Source organism: Odontesthes bonariensis, chromosome 14 (assembly GCF_027942865.1).
Source record: "Odontesthes bonariensis isolate fOdoBon6 chromosome 14, fOdoBon6.hap1, whole genome shotgun sequence".
NCBI classification, from domain to species: domain Eukaryota; kingdom Metazoa; phylum Chordata; class Actinopteri; order Atheriniformes; family Atherinopsidae; genus Odontesthes; species Odontesthes bonariensis.
In genome coordinates, this window is record NC_134519.1 from 37,361,938 (window position 1) to 37,388,773 (window position 26,836).

Here is a 26,836-nt window from a genome sequence, read left to right on the forward strand (position 1 = left end):
AAGGAGGAAATTAAGAATGTGGGCCAGCTACATCAGTGATTGATGAGTTATAAACATCACTATCATCCCTCTTTCCACTCAGACCACAATTATGCTTTGCCTGCTTCTCCCACTGTTCTAAAGTCAAAGTCAAATTTATTTCTATAGCACATTTCATGTACAAAACAATTCAAAGTGCTTTACATAAAATAAAAGCATTGCAGCAGGGAGTGGAAGAAGCATTAAAAATACATAAAAGAATATAAAGAGAAACAAATAAAATAATTTAAATGAATTTAAAAACAAGCAACAGTCTTGATAAATTAAAAGATATCGTGCAGATTTCATGCATAGACACATGAGAACAGAAATGTTTTTAACCTGGATTTAAAAATGTCTCCATTTGGTGAAAGTTTAATCTCCACTGGCAGTTTGTTCCACTTGTTTGCAGCATAACAGCTAAATGCTGCTTCTCCATGTTTAGTCTGGACTCTGGACTGGACCAGCTGACCTGAGTCCTTGGATCTAAGAGCTCTGCTGGCTTTATATTCTCTGAACATATCACAGATGTATTTTGGGCCTAAAGCGTTCTGGGATTTGTAAACCATCAGCAGGCTTTTAAAACTATTCTGTGACTGACTGGAAGCCAGAGTAAAGATTTTAAAGCTGCTGTGATGTGTTCAGATCTCTTAGTCCGGGTTAAAACTCCAGCAGCGGCGTTCTGGATGAGCTGCAGATGTTTAATGCTCTTTTTGGGAAGTCCAGTTAAAAGAGCATTACAGTGATGGAGTCTACTGGAGATGAATGCATGGATGAGTTTCTCCTGGTCTTTTTGGGAGAGGAAACCTTTAATTCTGTTGATGTTTCTGAGATGGTAAAAAGCTGCCTTGGTGACAGCTTTGATGTGGCTGCTGAAAGTCAGATCTGAGTCTATCAACACTCCGAGGTTACCAACTTGGTCAGTGATTGTAAGGGCCCGAGTCTCAAGATATTTACCAACGCTGACCCAAAGGCCAGACTTTGAGAAGCTCTGGATAGAGTGGAGAGTCTGGAGCGCGAGAAGAGGAATAGCATGCTCCAGGAGCGAAGGGCGAAGAAAAATGTGATCTGTGATGAATATACCTGAGCATTTTCTGGGTTCTTTTTGTTCTATCTATGTCTGTCTGGCGTTTGACAAACAAACCTCATGAAAATAGCTTGAAAACTTAGTGATTTATGATCACTTTTATTGTGTAGAAACACCATTCCTCCACAGATGCAATCTACTGTAGGAGCGAGTGGCACTGTACTGCACTGTATCTGACATCTTAATTCAGACAACTTAATTTAGCTTGACCAATGTGCAGAAATTTCACATATATTTATTCAAGAGGTTTTCTGCTCACCTTATGTCCGGGCGCCTCGAATTGTCTGACAAAAGGGTCCCCCTCGATCACCTCCAGCTGTCCTCCCTTGGACAGGTCTCTGAGTCAGCCACGTCACGTCACGGCACCAAATTGTTAGATCGATTCTTTCAATGGCAGCTCACGAACAAGCCGGAGGAATCTCAAGTTAAAGAAAGTGTTTATTGGTAGTCACATGTCAAAGCATATCAGCGCTGGGCTCAGTGGAACAGCGCTCCCGCAGGAAGTCTGTCAGACTGAACCTCGACTTCCGGGTATCGTTTGCATTTCTAGCCTCATAGGTTGGACTCACACTCGACCGAGTATGATTGGACATGAGTAGGTTCAACATGCTTCGTCATATTCTCTGGATCAGCCCAAAACAATGTGTGTGTGTGTATCTGCCCTTGCTTTCCCAGGCTTTCCCAATTGTTTTGTCTTCTCATTCCTGGATCACTTTAGGTCATCATGGAAAAGTACAGAGACTATTTCATTTATAATGTTTAAGAACAAAGCCAATTTTAACAGTACCAAGATGGCCGCCCTGTAGGCACGCCCCTCTCGTGAGCGGCAGCAGTCAATGCGGCGTCTATGTATATATGTCTGTGCCTTGCATCGTGAGTGTTAGCTGCCCAGGCTATTGCCTACCTGTATATAAATGAATGAGTCTGTTCTACAGCAATATGCGACTGCCTATCATGTGTTACATCTCACTCTTAACCACCAGAATAATTATTACTCAAATGAAATTAAATATGGAGGGGTTCCAGTTTCAATATATTCATGTGTCCCACATTTATGTGTGATAATCTGTTGAACCAAATAAAACAAACTTGCACCAAGGGAATGTACTGAGTAGATTATACTTAAGAAAACTAAGGCGACAGTGACATTTGATATTAATGTGTAGATTCACAATCCTATTTGGCCAAATATCAGTTAAATGTACACAATTTATTTAGCTATAAGTTGATAAAAATGTTTGTGTATATGAGTCGAATTGAGCAGAAAAATGCTAAATTATAAATTCATATAATTTATTTTCTGCAGTTAATCCAACTGACTTTTTCACATTTTCTCGTATTATTCAGTCGTTATTTATAAAAATTTTATTGGAAAATGAGTGAATCCAATTTGAATTTTTCAGAAACTTATTCAATTTAAATTACTTTTTGATTAAATTAGGCTGGTTTGTTCTGGCCCTAAATCCAACACACATTTACTGTTACTTTTTATTAATATCTACTTTTGTATTTTATTTAAATTCAGTTAACTTTTCCCCTGAATTTTACTTAATCTGATGGAAAATTAAAATCTACTCAATGATATTAAGTGTCACTTTGTTGCCATCATTTTTTCAAGTAACCTCTATTCACAGTTTTTACAGTGTGGTGCCTTATCATAAACCAAAACCTTGATGACAGCACAATTTCTTTCTTTTTCTAATTTTTGGAAATGTCATTGCTATTACATAAGAATTTCAAATAATAAAGAAGTTAGGAGTCATTCTAAATCAGTGCTTCTCAAAGTGTGGGGCAAGTGGGGCACGACAAACGGGAGGAAATTCTAAATTTTATGCCCATCTTAAATGCTTTTCTTTATTAACAATAAAGATAATTCACTAAAGAAAACACCCACACACAAAAAAAGTAATAATGAATAGCTAAAATTATGAGAGAGCATTGGGAGACTGGGAGAAAAACGTAACCTGGAACTAAAGTGCAAAAACAATGATTGACGTTGGGTTGTTAATTGCGGTGGGACAACAAGGTAGCAGGTAGCGTAACTGTGAGTGTGGGAGAGAAGTGTCATGACATTCCTCATGACATGTCGTAATTACATCGTGTGCCTTGTTGACTGGTTCATATGAATATTGTTGATAGTTAGAATGAGCTTGTTTATGATTACAGCGAAAGCTAGGCGCCTCCAGAGAGGGCCACGTACGCTTGTTATGATCCAAGACAGTATAAAAGGGTGTCGCAAAATGAACTCTGTGGACATTTTGTACATTCTGTATGCACATTCGCTGTGACGGTTTGTTCAATAAATTCCCCAATGGAAGGCTGACCGACGCGTATTCGACTCCTTTTCTCCACAACATAATGGTGACCCCGAATTCGTGAGATTTTGCATCTGGATCCCGGCGGAGCGTGTCCTCTGTGCTCCGACAACCCCCAAATTAAAAGAACACAGGAGAAGGACGAGTACATTCGGTAAGCATTTCATTGTTTTCCTCTGCGCAGGGGGGCTGTTGGAATTGTTTTGGAAATTTTGGGCCAAAAGGAGCCAAATGTTTGAATTGAGATAAAAATTGGGTAAACAGCAGCTTATGTGAGATGTGTTTGGTGAAGCAGACAGCTGTGAGCAGCTGATCGGGCTAATGTGTTGTTGTATTTTTGTGGTAATTTAAAAGGGCTAGTTGCTAACGCTCCGGCAGGTAATGAATAGGATGAATTCAAACTGGATTAATGGATACGCTTTAAAGAAGCGGGTAGGTTGTTGAGCAATCGTTCATGGTACTTCTTGCGTCTATCAGCCATCCTTCAATGCATTGGGGGGAAGGAATACTGACGGAAGTACGGGGTACATTAGACTCATTAAATATATGTGGAAATCATTTTCATTAGTCAAGGAGTAGACGAATACTGATAATTGATTGACTTGCGAACATAAAAGTTTGACGGTTGGATCAATAAGACTTTCAAGAAAACTCTGAAATGAAAAAATCCAGTTCTATAAAGGGCACATTTTAAATATATATGTTTATATCATTTTATATCTGCTTAGAACTCTTTGGAGTTATCTGAGACCTCAGTATAAAGACATTTTGAGAAAAAATTCAAATTCGTTCAGGAATTGGCCACAGGAGATTATGATAAGAGGTCATAGGGAAGCTGAAAGTACATGTCAGCATCTGTTGCTTTGGTCAGAGACCATATCAAAGGCTTATAGAGAAAACACATTTTGTATTTCATATATTGCCTACACCAACATCTCCTGAAAAATTAAAAGTCTAAATGAAAGAAATTGATCATTTAAAACTGTGAAGATTTGAACGGTGACTGACACAAAACTTTGATCGACTGACTTGGTGTGTGTGTGTGACCGGTCTTTGTCTTTGTCTGTCGATGTGTGTGAAATCCTGCTGCTTAAAGCTGCAGTCTGCAGGATTTGTTGTTGTCATACGTAAAGTCCTAATTTTTGGCATTTTAAGAGTTTACATGATCTATCAGAACGCTTGAAGTTGAAAACGGTGACCTCCGTAGTCGCAAAATGCAAGAAATGCTTATTTTTTAACCAAAAAATAAAAAGTTATTCAACTTCCTGTCCCGCCCCATCAAAACACATGAGAACTCGTGCACGTCTACGTGCACGCCAGATGCGCCTACACGACTCCTCATTCATCAACTCACCTGTCATTTGCGATCATGGAAGACACAGTAAGTAGACTAGCCCGTAATGAAGTTCAATAGTCCAGATAAATAAGCGTGGGGACGAGCCTACCTTGTATCTCGCGTGCACAATCGGTGATTGACAGGCAACAGAGCCCAGCTCGTAACCTGATTGGTTACCTTTTACCGGTCCGGTCTGCAATTTTGTAAACAAACCTGCTGGCTTTGGAGGGACCTAGAGAACTATTTTTTTTTGTATTGGGGTATTTAATGTACTACTTTCAGAATCCCCGGACAGTTCCAGGCATTATGCTTGAAAAAGAGTTGCAGACAAAAAAAAGAAGATTCCAACTCATCTCATCCCTTGACTTTTGAGTATTTTTAGTCATTTTGAGTTAACACATAGAGTTAACACAACGTCTTACATATATAATCTTAGGCTAAATAAAAGATTAAGTGAGTGCAGAGACACTCAGATTTGCTTCATTGTTAAAATTGCCGCATTGATAGTTTGTTGAAATAAGGTGTTGTTACAGTGATGAGCTGTGATTTTTAAACGCTGTGTGTTGATTTCTTTAATATTGTGAATTTTTGTTGAGTGCATCTTATTATTATTGAATTATTGAATACTGCTGTGATTTGTGTTAGATTTCTAAAGTTCTGTGTTCAACAGGCTAGTTGAAGGTGTTTGGGTTTCAGGGAGGACAGCGAGGTGCTGCGCGTGCACGCTGCTTGTGCGGATACACGCTGTTTGTCCTCGACATTCTGATGCTGTTCCACAATGTTCGTGTGTGATCACATTTTCTTTCCTTGTTGTCTTCCAGGGCACTTTATTGTTGAACTGTAATAATTATTAGTTTTCTTTAGGTAATGTGCTAATCGCAGAGTTGTTATCAGTCGAGTAAAAGTTGGTTTCGCAATTCTAGGGAAGAGGTTCTGTCCCTAGGCCATTTGTTCGTCACGCCATTCGACGTGGATGTTGACATTCCTGATAAAGAAAGTTTTCGCTTATGCATTGTTTCTGTATCTTTTGGTCTGTATTTCTCCCTGTCCACAGCGTGTTAAATTGTATTTCTTTCTCTTTCTTAACAAACGCCATTTTGAGGTGAAGAATAGTGCAATTGTTATTTCTGTATTGTTTGGCTTGTATTTCTCCCTGTCCACGGCCGGACAGATTGTATTTCTTTCTCTTTCTTAAAGCTGCGGTCGGGAACTTTTTTTTAGTCATATTAGCTTGAACTGTCATGGGATTCTGGAAGTAGAATATTAAATAGGCTGTTTAGGAAAAATAACGAAATCTGTAGCTCCCTCTGAAGCCTGTAATCATGCTTGCAAAAACCGAGCGCTCCCGGCTGTTTTTAACCAATCACGTTAGGGTGGAGGAATCCTACCTGTCAATCACAGCTTGTGCACACGCTGCTGAGTGTGAGTCTGCCCCAGCTTGTGTGTGCTCACACTGGTGTGAACTCACATGCACAACCTCGTCCACAGAGGGGGAGGGGTTTGGGGGGCGATTCGGAGCTTGTTAGAGGTTGGGGGAGGGACCTGAAAGTTGTATCAGTTCGAATTTTCCGACTTTAGACTCGCAATTTTGAAAACCTGCCGACTGCAGCTTTAATTTGTTACAAAAGTGTGACAAACGCCATTTTGAGTTAGGGTGTGTTTCAATGGTTATGTCTTGTTCATAAGATTACAGATTGGGAGGAGTTAATAAGAGCCTGGGAGGCAGGCTTAGAGGTGTATTCATATTTTATTGGTTAGAATTTACGTGTCCCAGACGTGTTTCATTGGAGGTAGATTTAGAGGTGTGTTCAGATTTCATTGGTCAAAAAATTTTCATGTCATTGGTCAGAATTGACGTAGCTGTGACCAGAGCTATAGAGTAATACAGAGTTGCGACACGCTTTGAAGTCGCCGCTAGGGCTGTCACGTGGTTCATGTGAGCCTCCGGAGTTCCAAACATCACAGCGCTGTCAGTCAGTTTGAACGGGTTTTAGCGGGACGGAGCACAAAAACGATAACTTTAACATTTACGACGCAATTTTCGGTAAATATTGACCCATAATGTGCATTGATCACTTCACCGATGATGTATTTTATCAAGGTTTTTCTTTTTTGGAGCGGCAGAGACCCATGTATCACCATTTTAAATCGTAGAGGGTACCCTGCATGCTAGCAGGGGGCAGCTACCTTGTCCTCCTTTATACTGAATCATGCCAGTGGTCCAGCTTACCTTCAGATTTACCCCCCCCCCCCCCCCCCCCCCGCGCGACATGACCTACGGATTCAGCGGGTATAATGGATGGATGGATGGATTAAAATATGAATTTAATTTTTTTTCTGGGTAAAACCATATTAATGGTTTGGTTAACTAAATAAATGTGTCAGTTGTGAAAAAAAAAAAAAAAAAACAGATTTAAAACAAACATTTTATTATAAAATGTCATCATGGAAAATGTAAAACAAGCCTTAATAAAGAAGTTATTTTACTGCTATTTATACTGTTGGGTAGATTAATCTGCAACAATGAACTGTATTTGATCAAATTTAAGGGTTTGGACATTGTAGAAAAGTTCTGAAGCCCTAATGAGGGTTGATCCATGACAGCAGCGAGCACCACATCTGCTGACCTCCCTGACAACAACAGAGAAATGAATAAATTCATTATCACAGCTGCAAAGTCATGCTGAAAAAAACTTACTTAATTAAAGACCAGTCAGCTAATGCCTCACTATGCCAAAAATGTTGTAATTTAATCAATTTACCGGAGAAAATACGTCAGAAATACCAAAAATGTTTTAAATATATAGTATTTTGGTAATGTTTTAAAACCTAACAATCAAAACAACTTTACACAATGTCACCTGACAATAAAAAGTTAACGGACTTTAGTGAAATGATCACGTTAATTACCTCACGTTAGCCTCCGTTACCAAGCTTTAAGCTAGGTCCCTAAATCCATTCCATTTTTAACATCAACATCGACATTTCATGCTAACCAAATGTAAAAATAACGATGTCTAAAAGTATACTTCTGATAGATAATGCTTAAAAATGTAAGAAACGTTTAAAATGCTGTTATTTTATTAACTTACCAGTAATTGTTCTTGACGAGCAATTGAGGTTAACGGAGCTGCGTCCCTTGTTTGGAACTCTGGCGACTCCGTGACCCACGTGACTTCCGCATTCCTTTCTTTCTATAGAAGTCTATGGGAGTGTCGCCACTCTCTTTTTACACCACTCTGGCTGTGACGTGGATTGTATCATCTGGATTGGTGGAGAGACATTGTGTATGGATTGGATCGGAAGCATCCGGATGTGAGCAAAAGGGGGGGGCAACACCTTTAGCCTGAGTCACTTCAAACAGAGTAAGCATTAACTGAGCTTTCGATTAGCAATAAAGTAACATTGGGTAGCATTAGTAATACAGCTAGTATTGATTAGCAATGATTAGTGTTGATTAGCAATAACAAGCATAATTAGCATTGAATAGCATAATTAGCATTCGATTAGCATTGGTCAACAAGGAAGCTAGTATGGATTAGCAATAAGTACATTGATTAGCAATAGTTAGCATTGTTAGCATTTCGTTAGCCATAATTAGCATTGATCAGAAATACAATTAGCATTGATTAGCAATAGCAATAAGGCAAATATTGGTTTAAATCTTAATTAGCAATAAGTTAGCATTTATTAGCAACGGCTAGGAAGCCAATTGGCATTGGTTAGCAAACATTAGCATTAGCAATAAGCTAATAGTAACCTAACTCCAAACTAGAAGTCAAAATAGCAACAAGATAAATTAGCCTAACATTGAATTAACATTGGTTTAATTTTAAAAACCAACCGAGAGCATAAGCTTTCAAAGCTAACATAGGCTAACCTTAACATTAGCATTGACAATATCCAATCCAATAATCAGAATCAGAATCAGAATCAGAATCGCTTTTTATTGCCAGGTATGTGGACACACACGAGGAATTTGACTCCGGTTACACCTCACTCTCTTTAGTGCAACAATTACAAAAAAATAGACAAAAAAATAGACATAGAACAAGATTAAATCAGAAGTGCAAATTGGTGCATGGTGCAAGGATGATACACTGAAGTCCGGTTTTAGCTGTTTAACACAGAGACAGCCTGAGGGAAGAAACTGTTCCTGTGTCTTGTTGTTTTGGCGTACAGAGTTCTGTAGCGCCTTGCAGAAGGGAGGAGTTTAAACAGTTTGTGTCCAGGGTGTGATGGGTCTGCAGAGATGTAACCTGCCCGTTTCCTGACTCTGGACAGGTACAGATCCTGGATGGAGGGCAGGCTGACACCAATAATCTTCTCTGCAGACCTTATTGTCCGTTGCAGTCTGTTTTTTTCCTGTTTGGTGGTTGATCCGAACCAAACGGTGATGGATGAACAGAGAACAGACTGAACAATGGCGGTGTAAAACTGGATCAGCAGCTCCTTAGGTAGGTTGAGCTTCCTGAGCTGCCGCAGGAAGTACAACCTCTGCTGGGCCTTTTTGATGGTAGTGACTGTGTTGGTCTCCCACTTCAGGTCCTGAGAGATTGTGGGGCCCAGAAACCTGAAGGATTCCACAGCAGACACTGCGTTGTTGGTGATGGTGATGGGTGGCAGAGTGGGGGGGCTTCTCCTAAAGTCCACTGTCATCTCCACTGTTTTTAGCGTGTTCAGCTCCAGATTGTTCTGACCAAACTAGCAGACCAGCCGTTCAACCTCCCGTCTGTATGCAGACTCATCACCGTCCCGGATGAGGCCGATGACTGTTGTGTCATCTGCAAACTTCAGGAGTTTAACAGACGGGTCTCTTGAGGTGCAGTCGTTGGTGTAAAGGGAGAAGAGCAGTGGGGAGAGCACACACCCCTGGGGGGCGCCTGTGCTGATGGTCCGGGTGCTGGATGTGATGCTCCTCAGCCTCACCTGCTGCTTCCTGTCAGTCAGGAAGTTTGTAATCCACTGACAGGTGGAGGAGGGCACAGTGAGCTGGGTGAGTTTGTTGCGGAGGATGGCTGGGACGATGGTGTTGAACGCCGAACTGAAGTCGACAAACAGGATCCTGGCGTACGTCCCTGCAGAGTCGAGGTGTTGCAGGATGTAGTGCAGTCCCATGTTAACGGCATCATCCGCTGACCTGTTCGCTCGGTAGGCGAACTGCAGGGGGTCCAGCAGGGGGTCTGTAATGTCCTTCAGGTACCCCAACACCAGTCTCTCGAAGGACTTCATGACTACAGATGTGAGGGCAACAGGCCTGTAGTCGTTCAGTCCTGTGATGGTGGGTTTCTTGGGGACCGGGATTATTGTGGAGAGTTTGAAGCATGAGGGGACTTCGCACAGCTCCAGGGATCTGTTGAAGATCCGGGTGAAGATGGGGGCCAGTTGGTCAGCGCAGACCTTCAGGCAGGAAGGTGACACACCGTCTGGGCCGGGTGCCTTCCTGATCTTTTGTCTGTGAAAGACTGACAGAACATCCTCTTCACAGATCGTGAGTGCTGGTGGGGGGTCAGAGGGGAGAGGTGGCAGAGTGGCAGGTGATGTCAATGGGGGGGGGAGGTGGAGAGGTGTGAATGTGTCAAACCTGCAGTAGAACACATTCAGCTCGTCAGCCAGTTGATGATTCGCTGCAGTGTTTGGGGATGGTCTCCTGTAGTTGGTGATGGACTGCAGGCCTCTCCACACTGACGCTGGATCGTTGGCTGAAAGGCTGTTTTTAATCTTTTCAGCGTAGCTCCTCTTGGCTGCTTTCACCTCCATTGTCAGCGTGTTTCTGGCCTGGTTGTACAGGACTCTGTCCCCACTTCTGTAGGCCTCCTCCTTGGCCTGACGAAGTTGCCTGAGTTTTGCAGTGAACCAGGGTTTGTTGTTGCTGTATGTGCGGAAGGTTTTGGTGGGCACACACATGTCCTCACAAAAGCTGATGTAAGATGTCACGGTATCAGTCAGTTCATGCAGGTCTGAGGCTGCAGTCTCAAAAACACTCCAATCAGTGCAGTCAAGGCAGGCTTGTAATTCCACTTTGGCGTTGTTGGTCCATCTCCTCACCGTCTTGACCACAGGCTTAGCAGATTTCAGCTTCTGCCTGTAGGTCGGGATAAGATGAACCATGCAGTGGTCAGAGAGTCCCAGGGCTGCACGGGGGACAGAGTTATATGAGTTCTTATAAACAGTGTAACAGTGGTCCAGAGTGTTTGTGTCCCTGGTGGGACACTTAATATGCTGTTTATATTTTGGCAGTTCGTGGCTGAGGTTTGCTCTGTTAAAGTCCCCCAAAACAATGAGCAGAGAGTCCGGGTGTTTTTTCTCCACGTTATTAATCTGGTCGGCCAGGTGTTGTAACGCCTCAGTAACACAGGCCTGAGGAGGGATGTAGACTCCGACCAGAACAAACGAGGAAAACAGCATCTAAGCAATTAGCAGCATCTAAGCTAAATTTAGCCGAGCATTAAATTATCATTGATTAGAGTTAGTTTAATTTAAATTGACTTTCAAGAGTTGTTTAAAAAAAAAAAAAAAAAAAGGGGGGATAATAATAATAATAATAAAATAAAATTAGGGAAAAAATAAATAAGTGAATAAGAAGTCAAAAGAAGGGAACTAAATAGGTGAAACAATGGATGTAACACCTACAATAACCATCAGCGCCAAGCATCCTGAACATTCCAAAGATATTAAAAAGATATCTCAAAAATGGGAAAAACGAACAAAAAATAATTTCTCACCCTGGCCAAAAGGTGGCACTTTCAATGTAACTACCTGTAAGATTATGGAACAAAGGATTAAAGCTTACAAACCAAAGGACAAAAGCAAAAAGAGACAGGAAAAGAGAGAGCTTGAATTAAAAGTTTTACATTTCTTTGAAAATGCAGAGCTATATCCAACACTGCCAGGAGCAGCAAACATACAAGGATATTCTGAAATAAAAGATCACAAAATATCTCATGAACGTCTAGAACCACAAATAGCTACATCAAGCAGTCATGGAGCTCCTGAGCCAGACGCCGTCTGTAATTCAGATCAGGCAAGGGGACAGCTCCCACAATATGAAAAATCACCAGAACTGGCACCACCAGTTCAAAAGGCATCTTCTGAAGAACATAAGAGTCCAACAGCGTCAGCACCGAGTTTGATAGAAATGACGCAGGGACAGTATGTGCCGTGGCAGATGCTCGACCTAGGGGGGCTGGTTGCTCGATTGCCGGATGTTCACAGAGGTGCAAGCAAATGGATAAGAGCTTTTGAACAAGAGACTGTGGATAAACTGTTGACTGTGGGACACATTAAGGCAGTGTGGGCACTGTGTTTTGGAACTTCTACCATGGAGGGCATTTTGAGACACAGTGAGAATGACTGGATGTTAAGCCACCGAGCTGATGGAACTGACTTTAATGCATATCGAGCTGCACTCTGGAGAGCGTTACGAGCTGAGTTTCCTGTGGGAGTGGACCTGGAAGCATTAAAGGGGGAGCCACTGTCAGGAACAGAGAGTCCAGCTGTGTACATTGCACAACAATTGAAGAAATGGAGACAAGAGTCTGAGGGAGAAATCGAGAAGAGCCCAGCTTGGGTGACATTGTTCAGTTTCCATCAAAGAGGCTCTGCCTGCCCCAGTTCAGGGGCGGCTGGAGGATGTGGTGGGGTTGAATTCAATGTCACATGAACAATTCTGAGACCACGTGGTGCATGCAGTAAACAAATACAGAAAAGAACTGAAACGGAAGGAGCAGGAGAAGGATATTCAAAGGGAACTTGCACGGTTGCAGTTAGAAGAACTGCAAGCGAAGCAAGAAGTACAAAATGAGGCCATGACAGCGGGGGCCGCTGAACAGCCATCACAGGGGCAAGTCCATCGTCGACCCTGTCAAAGGTCAAGAAGAGGTGCACCTGGAGGACGAAGGTCCTCGGGAGCATGTTGGGCCTGTGGCGAGAGGGGACACTTTGTTTACAGCTGTCCGAGAGCACCGAGAAACCCGAGTGTTCGGCAGGACCGTGGCCAGTCCCTGCGGGGCGGAGCAAGTGGCCCGGCAGGTCCAAGGCGTTCCTCTGGCAGAGGAATCCCAGTATTGGTTTACATTGACATATAGAGGTAAGAAGTACACTTACACCAGACGTCCCCAAGGTTTTAAAAACAGCCCTCATGTGTGTCACTATTACAAAACAAAACAAAGTTTCTAAATTTGAAATTAAATGTGTCACTATTACAATATTTCTAAAATTTAAACAAAATAAAGTTTCGAATTTAAATTTTAGCATTGTTAACCTAAACTAGAGTATCCATTTATCCCATAGGGAACTACTGATATCTCTCCATCCCACTTGGAGGGAGTAAGTAAAGCGCCATGTCCAAAATAAATAAATGTATTAATAAATAAAATTAAAATAAAACAAGTATGATCTTCTTTTGGGAAGATTTGGCAATAAAATGTGCTTCCTCTGGAAGGAATCATGAAAAATCCAAAGATCAAAGGTTGAAAGCACAGCTGGAGAGGACAAACGAGGCTAAGTTAGCCTTTGAAAGTTTGAAACAAAATTAGCAAAAGTCATCCAAAACGGGCAACATTAGTCTAAGGGAAGCCATTGTTCTTATATGTCTCCAATAGACACCATAAGATTTCAGAACTAATAAATCAGAGTAGGTATGTTGTGACTCGGACAGGATGTTTGCAGGTTGTGCATCTTTTGACACGTTCAGATGTGAGAATACAGAAGGGTACTACATCGGGATCTGCGGATGTCATTCCACGTGAGTTTGAAGGAGAACCACATGAGCGTGTGTCAGAGCTGTGAGATACATTAAACTGAGACCTGACTTAGAAGCAACTCCACTTGTGCAGGCTGATGTCACTTATGTTGTGTATGGATCATGTTGTGAGATCATTTGGGTGATCATGCAGGTTTTGCAGTTGTGAAACAGGAAGGTGGAAAACTTTGTGACGGTGAAGGCTGAGAAGTGTGAACAGCCATGTTTGGCACAGTTGGCTGAACTGAAGGCATTAACGGAAGCATGTTGACTGGTGAAAGGTAAGGTTACGAATGTGTACACAGATTCTGCATATGCTCATGATATTTGCTATTTGTTTGAAGCAGTTTTGAAGCAGAGAGGGTTCAGGAGGGCAGACGGGAGTCCAGTGCGACAGGAGGTCCAAATGAAGGAGCTGATTGCAGTCATGATGCTCCGCGCAAAGCTGGCAGTGATAAAGTGTCAAATAATCGTAAAGGTAACGAAGTGGTCAGTAAAGGTAATAACGCGGCTGATGAAGCAGCGAAAGTAGCATCAAAGTGCCAGCTTGCTGTTTTGGCACCAATGGTGTCACTGGAGCCAGATGTCACGCCACCACAAGGATATTGGTCATACATATGGGATAGACAGTCGTAAAGTTTTTGGTAAGAGAAGTGATTCATCTGTTCGTCATTCCATCAGAGATTAGCTCAAATAATGGTTAAGTGTTTGTTTAGAGAGTTGCAAAAGGCATTGTGCAGCAGCTGCGAATCAAGCAGCGCTGTGGGGCCGTTTATCATCCACAGAGTCAAAGGATGGGTAAGAGGATCAATGGAACCTGGAAAGTGAAATTGAATTGAATCTGTGCTTCAACTAAACTAACTAGATGCTTTGCCGCTTGCACTAATGAGCTATCGTATGCAGACTCATAGAGTCACGCACTAACACCGCATAAAATGCTAACGGGTCGACCCATGCCGGCACCTCAGTGAGAGGTCCCTTTAAAGGGCCCCCACTTGAGCAGGTGCAAACAGAGTTGAGAGCTCACATGGAACAACTAACTGCAATCCACAGAACAATCTATCTACAGGAGGAGACCAGAGACTTGAGTCTCGAACAGCCGGTTGAGAGACCAGTGGTGCCAGGCGACCAGGTGCACATCAAAGTGTTCCGGAGGAAGTGGCTTGAGCCAAGACGAGAAGGACCGTACACAATGGTGCGAGCAACGTCAACAGCAGTTCAAATGGAAGGTAGCAACACATGGTACCATTTGAATCACTGCACTAAGGTTCGGACTAAAGACACAGACGGAGTTAAGTCCGAGGGAAAGGATGAACTAAAGGAAGATGTTAAGATTTCTGACACTTATGAGCATCCAGGTGTGGGTGTTGGCCGACAGCATGAGCTCAGGAGAACAAAACCTGGAGATGTTGGATGGGATCCCGCATCCAGGAGAGGCGGGAAGGGGTCCCATGAGAAAGCCACCCCGCAGGGGAAGTAGCCAGCCTGGGTCAGATGAGTATGATGCAACAATACACACCCACTCAGACCATGCCACGCCACGAACTTTGCCAGCAATACACACAAGAGCTAGTCGTGAAAAGGTATCTGTTAAGCTTGAATTTAAGTACGTGGGAATAAAGGATGGTGGAAGTGTGAGGAAGTATGAGTAAGTGTGAGGAAGTGTGAGGAGGTGTGGATCATGGGTCCGGTGGAGGAGACGACCAAATCACCGCCTCCGGACGCCACAACGAAGGGACAATCTGGGGAGATCAGGTTGTCCTCGGGTCAGAAGAAGTTGTTCACAATGGTTGTAAGAACAGAAAGATTTCTCGTGGAAGTCTAGGGGGATTTGATACCATTATCACTACGGGACAGAATAATCATGTTAATCCAAGAACAGACGGCGTGTACATGCACAGGTAGAGACAGAAAAACAGTGTAACTGTGGAAGATGGTTTATGTGGTATAGATGGGCATGGTACACTACGAGAGAACTGACAGCGACGGAGTGTCTCATATGAGCAGACGCTCCAGGAGCATTGCCTGTTGTTGTTCCAGAGCCACACACCTTCAGGGACTGTGCGGTGGTCCAGCAACGGGAATGCAGAGAAGGTAGGTTCACATCGGAAGAGGATAAATAGTTATTGTTTCCTATGTGTGGGATTAAGTGCAGATTGATGTTTGGGCTAAATAAATTACATAATTGTTTTCAAAATAAGGAAGGGCCACAAATTGGAGTCTTCTTGTGCTGAATTTAATCTTAGTACATCACAGGATGGGCCTCTGACTGATTATAGAGTAGACCATGATAGTGAGTTTGAATGCTGTTAAATGCAATGTCGCATGGGTTTTATCTTGGTTTCCACATGCAAATATGAAACCAATATTTATTAGGATTTATTTATTTGGATCAATAATGTGAAAATATAGAAATGACAATTCTAACGCTATATCTTTTTGGGGATCAGACACACCCAGTAGCTGAGAGTTACTGGATGTGTGGAGATGATGTTTTGTTAAATGTGTTACCCAACAGGTGGATAGGTCTGTGTGCACTTGTGAGGATGAAAACATCAGTTGTGTTAGTGTATGACAAGGTAAACGAATTACTGAGGTTAAATGTGGAAAAAGGGAAAGTTAAAAGATCTAGTGGTGACTACATCATGGATAAGCACGTTTACTTGGATGCAATAGGGCAGCCGAGAGGGATTCCTTTTGAGTTCAAAGCATGCTGTGAGATCGCAGCTGGATTTGAGTCTATTTTGCCGTGGATCACAATTAACAAAATGGGGAGTGGATTAATTACATATACTACAACCAACAGAGAATTCTTAACTACACGAGTGAAGGGTTTGCAGGCTTTGGAGAGCAACTACATGAGACGAGTATGATGGCTTGGTAGAACAGACAAGGTTATACCTGGGAACACTGCATCTGATGGGACGTTTACAACGGCCGTGAACAAGTTCAGAGAACGGAGAGAGGAGCTGAAGGGTAATGCTGGTGGGGGTGAATGGTGGTGGGCTGGTCTGTTTGGGATTTTGGGAGAAGGGGGAGCGATGACAGTTAAAGCGGGAATAGCAATATTGTTGATAGTGAGGATGGTTTCCCTATTGGTGTGTTGCATCATACCCATTCTGAGAAGGTGTTTGCTGCAAGTGAGGTTCAAACGAACAGTGGAGGGAATTAGGAGGCAGATGACCATGCGAGACCAGGTCTGAGGACCAACGCATGGGAGAGCGGGCCAACGAATGAAGGTTACCAACGGACGGTTCACAAGATTCTTTCCTCGGGTGTGGAACCAAGTATAGCCTGACAGGGAGAAGAGATGGTGAAGACCTCTTTGATTGGGAGTGACGTACTGGCGACCTCTCCTCCCAGAGTTAGCTTAGCAGTTCCAGACCCAGCCGGACGGATGTTCGGCCAGAAGCAGACGACACCAGAGTACAGGAGATGGGACGGGACTGGAAGAGCTGCATTACATTGCATTTTATTACTATTGTTGTGTGATAATCCATAATTTTATGTATTGTACTTGGTACAAAACTGTGATTAATTGATTTGATGGTGGTGTATTCATTCTATGTGTATTATCAATCAGAACTAATCACTAATATGTCCATTGCCAGTTGTGTTAGTCAACTGTTCGGAGTGCAACCTTTGGTAAAGTGGTCGGTCGCCAAGTGGGGTGGGGCCGTAGGAGAGTTTTCCCAAAATAAGAACATGAGTTACGAAAGTAGCAGCCAGTGGGTTTTTCGCTCCTATGCACTGCGAACAGTGGACAAGTGTGATGGCGATGTTAAAATTTGTATTGTTGTTGAATTCAGTATTGTTTAATTTAATTCAATCATTTAATCATTTAATCATTTAATGTTATTCGGGTACATATATATATATTCCTTTTCATTTATTCAAATTTGCACTATTGTTTAGGTTATTTAAATGTTCTATTTATGCACAGTTTCATACATTTTATTATAATTTTGCACTGTTTCGCACTTAATGTTAATTTATTGGCTATTTGGGTTATTTGAATTTATTTAGAGAGAAAGAAAGAAAAATAAATGTTTCGCCTTGGAGACTTATTGATTTTTTAGCCTTTTTCACAATGATTTGGGACGTTGTTTGGAACTGCGTAAACGTATAAAGCTAATTGCTGTATTAGCTCTGTGGCTGAAGCGGAGCTAGTACAGCTCACAGCTCATAGAAACTCGCTGCTCCGCATGGTTCAGGGCTCATGATTCAGGACTCATGGTTCAGGACTCGTGATTCAGGACTCATGATTCAGGACTCAAGGTTCAGTACTCATGATTCAGGACTCATGATTCAGGACTCATGGTTCAGGACTCATGATTCAGGACTCATGATTCAGGACTCATGGTTCAGGACTCACGATTCAGGACTCATGGTTCAGGACTCATGGTTCAGGACTCATGGTTCAGGACTCACGATTCAGGACTCATGGTTCAGGACTCACGATTCAGGACTCAGGGTTCAGGACTCATGATTCAGGACTCATGGTTCAGGACTCATGATTCAGGACTCATGATTCAGGACTCATGGTTCAGGACTCATGGTTCAGTACTCATGATTCAGGACTCATGGTTCAGGACTCATGATTCAGGACTCATGGTTCAGGACTCATGATTCAGGACTCATGATTCAGGACTCATGATTCAGGACTCATGGTTTAGGACTCATGATTCAGGACTCATGATTCAGGACTCATGGTTCAGGACTCATGATTCAGGACTCATGTTTCAGGACTCATGTTGCGGGACTCATGATTGAGGACTCATGATTCAGGACTCATGATTCAGGACTCATGATTCAGGACTCATGGTTCAGGACTCATGATTCAGGACTCATGGTTCAGGACTCACGATTCAGGACTCATGGTTCAGGACTCACGATTCAGGACTCATGGTTCAGGACTCACGATTCAGGACTCATGATTCAGGACTCATGGTTCAGGACTCATGATTCAGGACTCATGGTTCAGGACTCATGGTTCAGGACTCATAATTCAGGACTCATGGTTCAGGACTCATGGTTCAGGACTCATGATTCAGGACTCATGGTTCAGGACTCATGGTTCAGGACTCATGATTCAGGACTCATGATTCAGGACTCATGGTTCAGGACTCATGATTCATGATTCAGGACTCATGGTTCAGGACTCATGCTTCAGGACTCATGGTTCAGGACTCATGGTTCAGGACTCATGCTTCAGGACTCATGGTTCAGGACTCATGGTTCAGGACTCATGATTCAGGACTCATGGTTCAGGACTCATGATTCAGGACTCATGGTTCAGGACTCATGATTCAGGACTCATGGTTCAGGACTCATGATTCAGGACTCATGGTTCAGGACTCATGATTCAGGACTCATGATTCAGGACTCATGGTTCAGGACTCATGATTCAGGACTCATGATTCAGGACTCATGGTTCAGGACTCATGGTTCAGGACTCATGATTCAGGACTCATGATTCAGGACTCATGATTCAGGACTCATGGTTCAGGACTCATGATTCGGGACTCATGGTTCAGGACTCATGATTCAGGACTCATGGTTCAGGACTCATGATTCAGGACTCATGGTTCAGGACTCATGATTCAGGACTCATGGTTCAGGACTCATGATTCAGGACTCATGATTCAGGACTCATGGTTCAGGACTCATGATTCAGGACTCATGGTTCAGGACTCATGATTCAGGACTCATGATTCAGGACTCATGGTTCAGGACTCATGATTCAGGACTCATGGTTCAGGACTCATGATTCATGATTCAGGACTCATGGCTCAGGACTCATGATTCAGGACTCATGGTTCAGGACTCATGGTTCAGGACTCATGATTCAGGACTCATGGTTCAGGACTCATGGTTCAGGACTCATGATTCAGGACTCATGATTCAGGACTCATGGTTCAGGACTCATGATTCAGGACTCATGGTTCAGGACTCATGATTCATGATTCAGGACTCATGGTTCAGGACTCATGATTCAGGACTCATGATTCAGGACTCATGGTTCAGGACTCATGATTCAGGACTCATGATTCAGGACTCATGGTTCAGGACTCATGATTCAGGACTCATGGTTCAGGACTCATGATTCAGGACTCATGATTCAGGACTCATGGTTCAGGACTCATGATTCAGGACTCATGGTTCAGGACTCATGATTCAGGACTCATGGTTCAGGACTCATGGTTCAGGACTCATGGTTCAGGACTCATGGTTCAGGACTCATGATTCAGGACTCATGGTTCAGGACTCATGATTCAGGACTCATGATTCAGGACTCATGGTTCAGGACTCATGGTTCAGGACTCATGGTTCAGGACTCATGGTTCAGGACTCATGATTCAGGACTCATGATTCAGGACTCACAGCTCACTCGCTCTCTCTCCCTCCCGGCTTTATTTTGAAGGAAGCGGTACGTTCATTCATTCTGTACATTCTGTACATGTTACTTGGTTTTAGTTCAATAAAGTTGAAATTTAATTTGTCAATATTTTTGTTGGGGCGACAGGGGAAGGTGGGGCTTGGAAATCCCCCCTTGTTCAGTGGGGAATGACCAAAAAAGTTTGAGAACCACTGTTCTAAATGAAGAGGTTGATGGACTCACATGGCTGTGATAAACAGCTTTATCTGAGACTACATGATCATTGAGCAATGGCTTATTGAATTTTCATAAAAATTAACAGAATGTAAAACTGCGCTGATTTAGTTCTTTCCATTTATCGCCCACCAGGCCCTGCTGGGGACTTCCTGGAGGAGCTGGACACGCTTGTCTCTCACTTCCCTGATGATGGCTCCGGCCTCATCCTTCTCGGTGATTTCAACATCCAGACAGAGAAGCTTCACCCTCTTGTTTCTCTTCTCTCCTCCTTCGACCTAGCTCTCTCCCCATCTCCTCCTACCCACAAGGCTGGCAACATACTGGACCTTATCTTCACCAGGCACTGTTCTAGCGCCAACCTCTCTGTCACTCCCCTTTATCTCTCTGACCACTACTTCATGTCCTACACCCTCTCCCTCTCCTCTCCGACCTCCCGACCTCCCCCCACCCACTTGGTATCTTCTCGTCCCAATCTCCGCTCTCTCTCCCCCACTGACTTCTCCTCTTCTGTTCTCTCTGCTCTGCCTGCCCCTGAATCTTTTTCTCTTCTTTCCCCTGACACTTCTACTGATCTTCTTCTCTCCACCCTGTCCTCCTCTCTGGACAAACTCTGTCCCCTCACCTCCAGGCCTGCACGCTCAGCTCCACCTGCCCCTTGGCTGTCGAACTCAGTGCGTACTGAGAGGCGGAGCGTGAGGGCGGCCGAGCGCAAATGGAGGAAAAGTAAACTTCCTGAAGACCTTCTTGCCTTCCAGTCCTTCCTTTCCACTTTTTCCTCCTCTCTCTCTGCTGCAAAAACTGCCTTCTTCTGTAACAAAATTCAAACTTCTGCTTCCAACCCCAAAGAACTCTTCCAAACTTTCTCATCCCTCCTCCAACCCCCACCCCCTCTCCCCTCCTCCCTCCTCCCTGATGATTTCGCCGACTTCTTTGACAAGAAGGTTAACGATATCCGATCTTCCTTCCCTCACCTCCCACCTGTCCACACCACCCACACCTGTCGCTCTCCCACTCCTCCCTCCCTACCACCTTCTCCCTCACCTCCCTCTCTGTCCCACTTCTCTCCCCTCTCTGCAAATGAGGTCCTTCACCTTGTAACATCCAGCCGCCCCACCACATGTTCCCTTGACCCAGTCCCTTCCCCTCTCCTTCATTCTGCTGCACCTGATCTTCTTCCTTACCTGACCCACCTCATTAACACATCTTTGACATCAGGCTCTTTTCCTTCTGCTTTCAGGACTGCCAGAGTCACTCCTCTTCTAAAGAAACCAGCTCTTGACCCTTCAGAGATCAAGATTTACAGACCGGTATCCCTTCTACCCTTTCTGTCCAAAACTCTTGAACGTGCTGTCTTTAAACAACTGTCCTCTTACCTCCACCAGAACAACCTCTTGGATCCCTACCAGTCCGGGTTCAAGGTGGGCCACTCAACTGAGACGGCCCTCCTAGCAGTAACTGAGTCACTCCAAACTGCTCGAGCTAACTCTCTCTCCTCTGTCCTGATTCTCCTGGACCTTTCTGCAGCATTTGACACAGTGAACCACCACATCCTTCTCTCTACCCTGGAGGGAATGGGGGTTTCTGGCTCTGCACTCTCCATGTTCTCATCCTACCTGACAGATCGCTTCTACCAGGTCACACTGAGAGGGTCTGTGTCGAAGCCACGTAGGCTCACCACTGGGGTTCCGCAAGGTTCGGTCCTGGGTCCTCTTCTTTTCTCCCTCTACACATCATCTCTTGGTTCTGTCATCCACTCCCATAACTTTTCCTACCACTGCTATGCAGACGACACCCAGCTGATTCTGTCTTTTCCCCCTTCTGACACCCAAGTGGAGGCACGCATTGCTGCGTGCCTGGCAGACACCTCGGGGTGGATGTCGATGCACCACCTTAAAGATCCTATGGCATGAAAATAAATGGAGGCTTTTATGTATTTTTATAGGCTTTAGTGGTCCCCTAATACTGTATCTGAGTTTTTTTCCCCAAAATTCTGCCTTGGTGCAGAATTACAGCCAGTCCCAAAAATGAGCTTTCCTTAGGATCCCCAGAATGAGCCGTTTAGTGGGGGTGTGGCCTTACTTACGCCCGTGGTACCATGCGCAAATGTTTTGTGAATCGCTATGGCACGTAGATGGCACGGCAGCCCTATGCCGTAAAGCTAGCGAAACCTGTTTATATGAGCTTACTTTGACAATATGACGAACTAGTTACTGAACAACTCTCCTAACACAGTCAAACATCAAGCAAGTGCTACACAAGACACAGCAAAAAAGGCGTGCGTGAAGGGGAAAGCAGGAGTGAGGATTTTGACATTCTCAGCTGATTGCTCTGGTTTGCAAAGATGCACGTAGCGCGAGTCATATCAATCAGGGGAAAGGCAGATATCGTGCGCGCCATAACACCAACAGCAGGACGGCTATCAAAACAACAAATAAGTACACAACACTCGCGTTACAGTAAATGAGGTGTCCACTTGCATACCTCATGCTATTTACTGTTACATTAGCGACAGTGACCGAGCTATTAGCTACAGACTGACCGTTTTGACTCTGGAACCATGAATGAATCATTATCCTGATGAAATGCACTGAATTTGCGGATTCATTCTTCTTCAGGAAGCTTGAAGTCGGGGGTTTTGGTCTAAAATGAGCGAGCTAACCATCTCATGGGCATGCAAACACCTCCAACAGCCCAGTTGGCAGAGATAAGAGCTTGCAGATGCTATTAGCTGCATAGCTAACCGTTAGCTAACGTTAGCTGCTAACGATACAAACCCTTTCCTGTGGTAACAAGCTATGTAACTATACTGTACATACAGGAAAGCAACACAATAATAGAGCATTAAATTACTTACTCGGGAATGAGATCCTTCCCCAAGTGAGAGACCAATGGAGCAGGAGATTGACAGGCGGATCGGTGCGGTGTCTGCAGTGATGCGGCTCTGCACCAGCCCGTCATAGTGAAAAATCAGCTGAGCCAGAAGGCGAAGCTCTCGATTTACCGGTCAATCTATGTTCCTACCCTCACCTATGGTCACGAGCTGTGGGTAGTGACCGAGAGAACGAGATCGCGAATACAATCGGCCAAATGAGATTCCTCCGCAGGGTGTCTGGGCTCTCCCTTGGGCTCTGTATTAGCCCAAGTTCTGGAAACATTCGTCTGTGAAATATTTGGCGCACACACAAATCTCTTCGGTTCTGTCGTCACTTTCCCAGAAAAAAAACAAAATCTGTCCACTGGCTCTTTAGAGGTTCTGATGCAGGAGCTCTAAACAGATTTTTTACATGATATACAGCGCAATGAGCTGGCCAAAGAGCTGTGGGCGGGGAAAGGCAGTTTATTGGCTCTGGGTGGAAACAACCTCCACGTCATAAGCGGGCACACGTCATAAGCGGCGGCTTTCCCGATCAGGCCATCTGCATGGTCACATTTCCAAAGACGGAGAATAATTTCCAGTGCATGGTTTAGGTCTATCATCATTTTTAGCCACTGGGGGACCGCAGGCAGGCTAGAGGAACTCATATTAATGTTAAACAACCTTAAAAAGTGAAAATTTCATGCCATGGGACCTTTAAGCTCAACCTGGACAAGACTGAGCTGGTGTTTCTCCCGGGGAAGGGCTGCCCGTTCCGAGATCTGGCCATCACCATGGATGAGTCCGTGGTGACATCAACCCGGAACGCGAGGAATCTGGGTGTGACCCTGGACGACCAACTGTCGTTCTCGCCAAACATCGCATCAGTGACCCGTTCCTGCCGATTCCTCCTCTACAACATCCGGAGGATTCGCCCCTTCCTCACCGACAAGGCAGCACAGGTGCTCATCCAGGCTCTGGTCATCTCCCGCCTGGACTACTGCAACTCCCTCCTTGCTGGCGCCCCGGCTTCTGCCATCAGACCTCTGGAGCTGGTTCAGAAAGCTGCTGCTCGTCTGGTGTTCAACCTCCCCATGTTCTCCCACACCACTCCCCTTCTCCGCTCTCTACACTGGCTCCCTGTAGCTGCAGCATCCAGTTTAAGACTCTGGTGCTGGCCTACAGGGCAGTGGAAGGAACAGCTCCTTCATACCTCCAGGCTATGGTCAAGCCCTACACCCCTGCCCGACCACTTCGCTCTGCGGCCACCAGGCGCCTGGCTGCCCCGTCACTCAGGGGTCCCTGCACACGATCGACACGGTCACGGCTTTTCTCTGTTCTGGCCCCCTGATGGTGGAACGATCTCCCGACTGATATCAGGACAGCTGAGTCGCTGCCCATCTTTCGCCGCAGGCTGAAAACCCACCTCTTCAGGAAACACTACCCTGATCCGCCCTCTGAGGACATCGCCTGCTCCGTCCTAGTTCCTTACGCACTTATTGTTTCCTCCACTACTGGCACCCTCTATATTTTCATTACCCCCTACCCGAACCAGGGTTTGAATCCCATTCCTGCTTTTCTTACCTCTTTTATTTCTTCCCCTACCCGAACCAGGGTTTGCATCCCCACCCCGCTGTAACTGGTGTGCAGTTGGTGAGAAGCTGAGGTAGATTATGGTGGTTGTGGTGTGAGGGGCAGTGTTGGCTGGCATTAGGGGGGTGACTCTGGGACGCCAGTGGTCATTGTCTAGCCTCCTGGAGGTGTCCGTGGGCCCAACTAGATGAAACACTGATAGAAGGAGGTTCCCACCTGATGACCCCAATGACATGTTGGTCAGCACTGCTCACTGATCTATATAATAGGGAGTGTAGGGAATTATTCACTGAGTCTGGTCCTTTATTTTATTTTAATTTTTTATTTTCTTTAGCACAAGTTTCTTGTGTTTATATTGAATCCTAAATTGTCTTTGTTTTCTAAATTGTCTTCCCATCTGTCTAGGTACCTGACTTATCGTACTTACTCTAGCACTAGTTTTGCTCTTAGCTGTTTGGTTTTGGCACTTATGATTTCTTGTGACCTGAAGTTCTTTAGCCTACCGATGTTGAACGCACTTATTGTAAGTCGCTTTGGATAAAAGCGTCTGCAAAATGACCGTAATGTAATGTAATTTAAAAAAAAAAGAACTATAACCACAGACAGCTGTTTTGAATCCCTGATATAAAGAACACAAACAAGTTGTCTTGAAACAGATCCAGTCTCCAGTGACATATCCAGCAGCTATGGTTAGCCTAATGTTGCGTTCAGTAAGCTGTTACAGTTTTCAGCTGATGAATCTGCATGTGTTGATGTTGCCACACAGTTGTTTGCGCTTTGCATGCCTGTCTAACAGACTTTTTAAAACACTGTTTTGCAGCTATAAACATGTATCCAATTTCACTCTGACTCAGTAAACAACAAAATCCCCCCAAATCTGTGCTGCGTTCAGCCAAGTGCTCTGCTAAGTGATTCTGTGGTGTTTCCCTGATGTGAGCCCCAATTATAAATCTTGGAGGCAGTTATGGAAACACAATGCAGAAACTGTGGATAATTTAATGCTGAGCCAAAGCTAGTATTTCAGAAGAATGTCGTATCTTGGGGAGTAGAAACCTCATGAGGGATGTTTATGGAAGGAATTCCAGTTTCCAGGAAGCCTGCTGTACAGGAGGGTTCCGAATGTTTCATAGCTGTTACGGTGTGTGGTGGTGAAGAGGAAAGAACCCAAACACAGATCAGCAGAATGGAGGCAGATGGACTTAACTGGAAATTTATTTGAAAACAAAAAAAACAAAAGTGCAGCAGAGAGTCGGTTAAGCCCAAACTGAAACTGAGAAGGTGGAAAAAGAAACTATACAGAACTGAGGCAAGACTAGACTAACTGACCAAAGTAATACTACGAACTCAAACCATAAGAGTAACGAGACAAAAAGACTAATCAAGACTTGTTGAATACAAACTGAATAAATCTCAATTTAAACCAATAACTCAAAACACCAAGAATCCAAAGACGTAAACAGAAGAGGAAAACAAGAAAAAACAAATACGAAGTCCAAAAAATCCACAAACCCTAACATTAACTTAAGGACATCTAAAAACTGACTCTGCCATCTTGCCAGCAGATGTATTTACCCTTCTCACTGCACCAGAGCCGGCCCAAGGCATAAGCGAACTAAGCGCCTGCTTATAGGGGGCCCCCAAGAGCAATTGAGAAAAAAATATTTTTTTTTATTTTTTGCACATATTTGTGATGATTTTTATATTATTGTACAAAAACACAATTTTATGTCAACAGAGTGCTGCTGCTGATGTAGGCCTAGTGATTCTTACTGCTTCTTTAAATGTCAAAGCTCCGCTGCACTGGTAACATGCGCCTCCTGCCATGCAGTGCGCATCCGTCCACTGAGCATCCAAAGCCAGGTGAAGACAAAACAATGTCGCAACAAAGGACATATCGTTCAGGGGCAGGTGACCTGAAGGCCGCCCGCCAGACCGCCTCCGGCTCCTGCCGCCACGTCGCCGGATGTCTGGTCGCCCGCCAGGCCATCGCCAGCACAGCTAAGTTGTTGGACTCTTTTTGTTTTTGATTGGTTTCCTCTTCCGAGCCCCTCCCTCCCACCCGGGTTTTGGGATGTCTGGGATCCATGCCTTGAGTGGGGGCCTCTGTCATGTCTATGGGTTTTTGTCATGTTTTTAGTTCCTGTTTAGTTTTGCCAGGTTTTAGTTTTCTCTCATGTCTTAGTTTTGTTAGTTTTGAAGTTCAGAGGTCCGTTTCACGAAGCAGGTTTAGTGAAAACTCTGAGTTGATTAACCTGAAATGAGGGAAACTCTGAG

General features: G+C 44.2%; 1 pseudogene; it reads left to right on the forward strand.

The window, feature by feature from the left end:
• LOC142399564 (uncharacterized) overlaps positions 1-26,589 on the forward strand; it is a 49,301-nt pseudogene extending 22,712 nt beyond the window's left edge.
• The last annotated feature ends 247 nt before the right edge of the window (positions 26,590-26,836 follow it).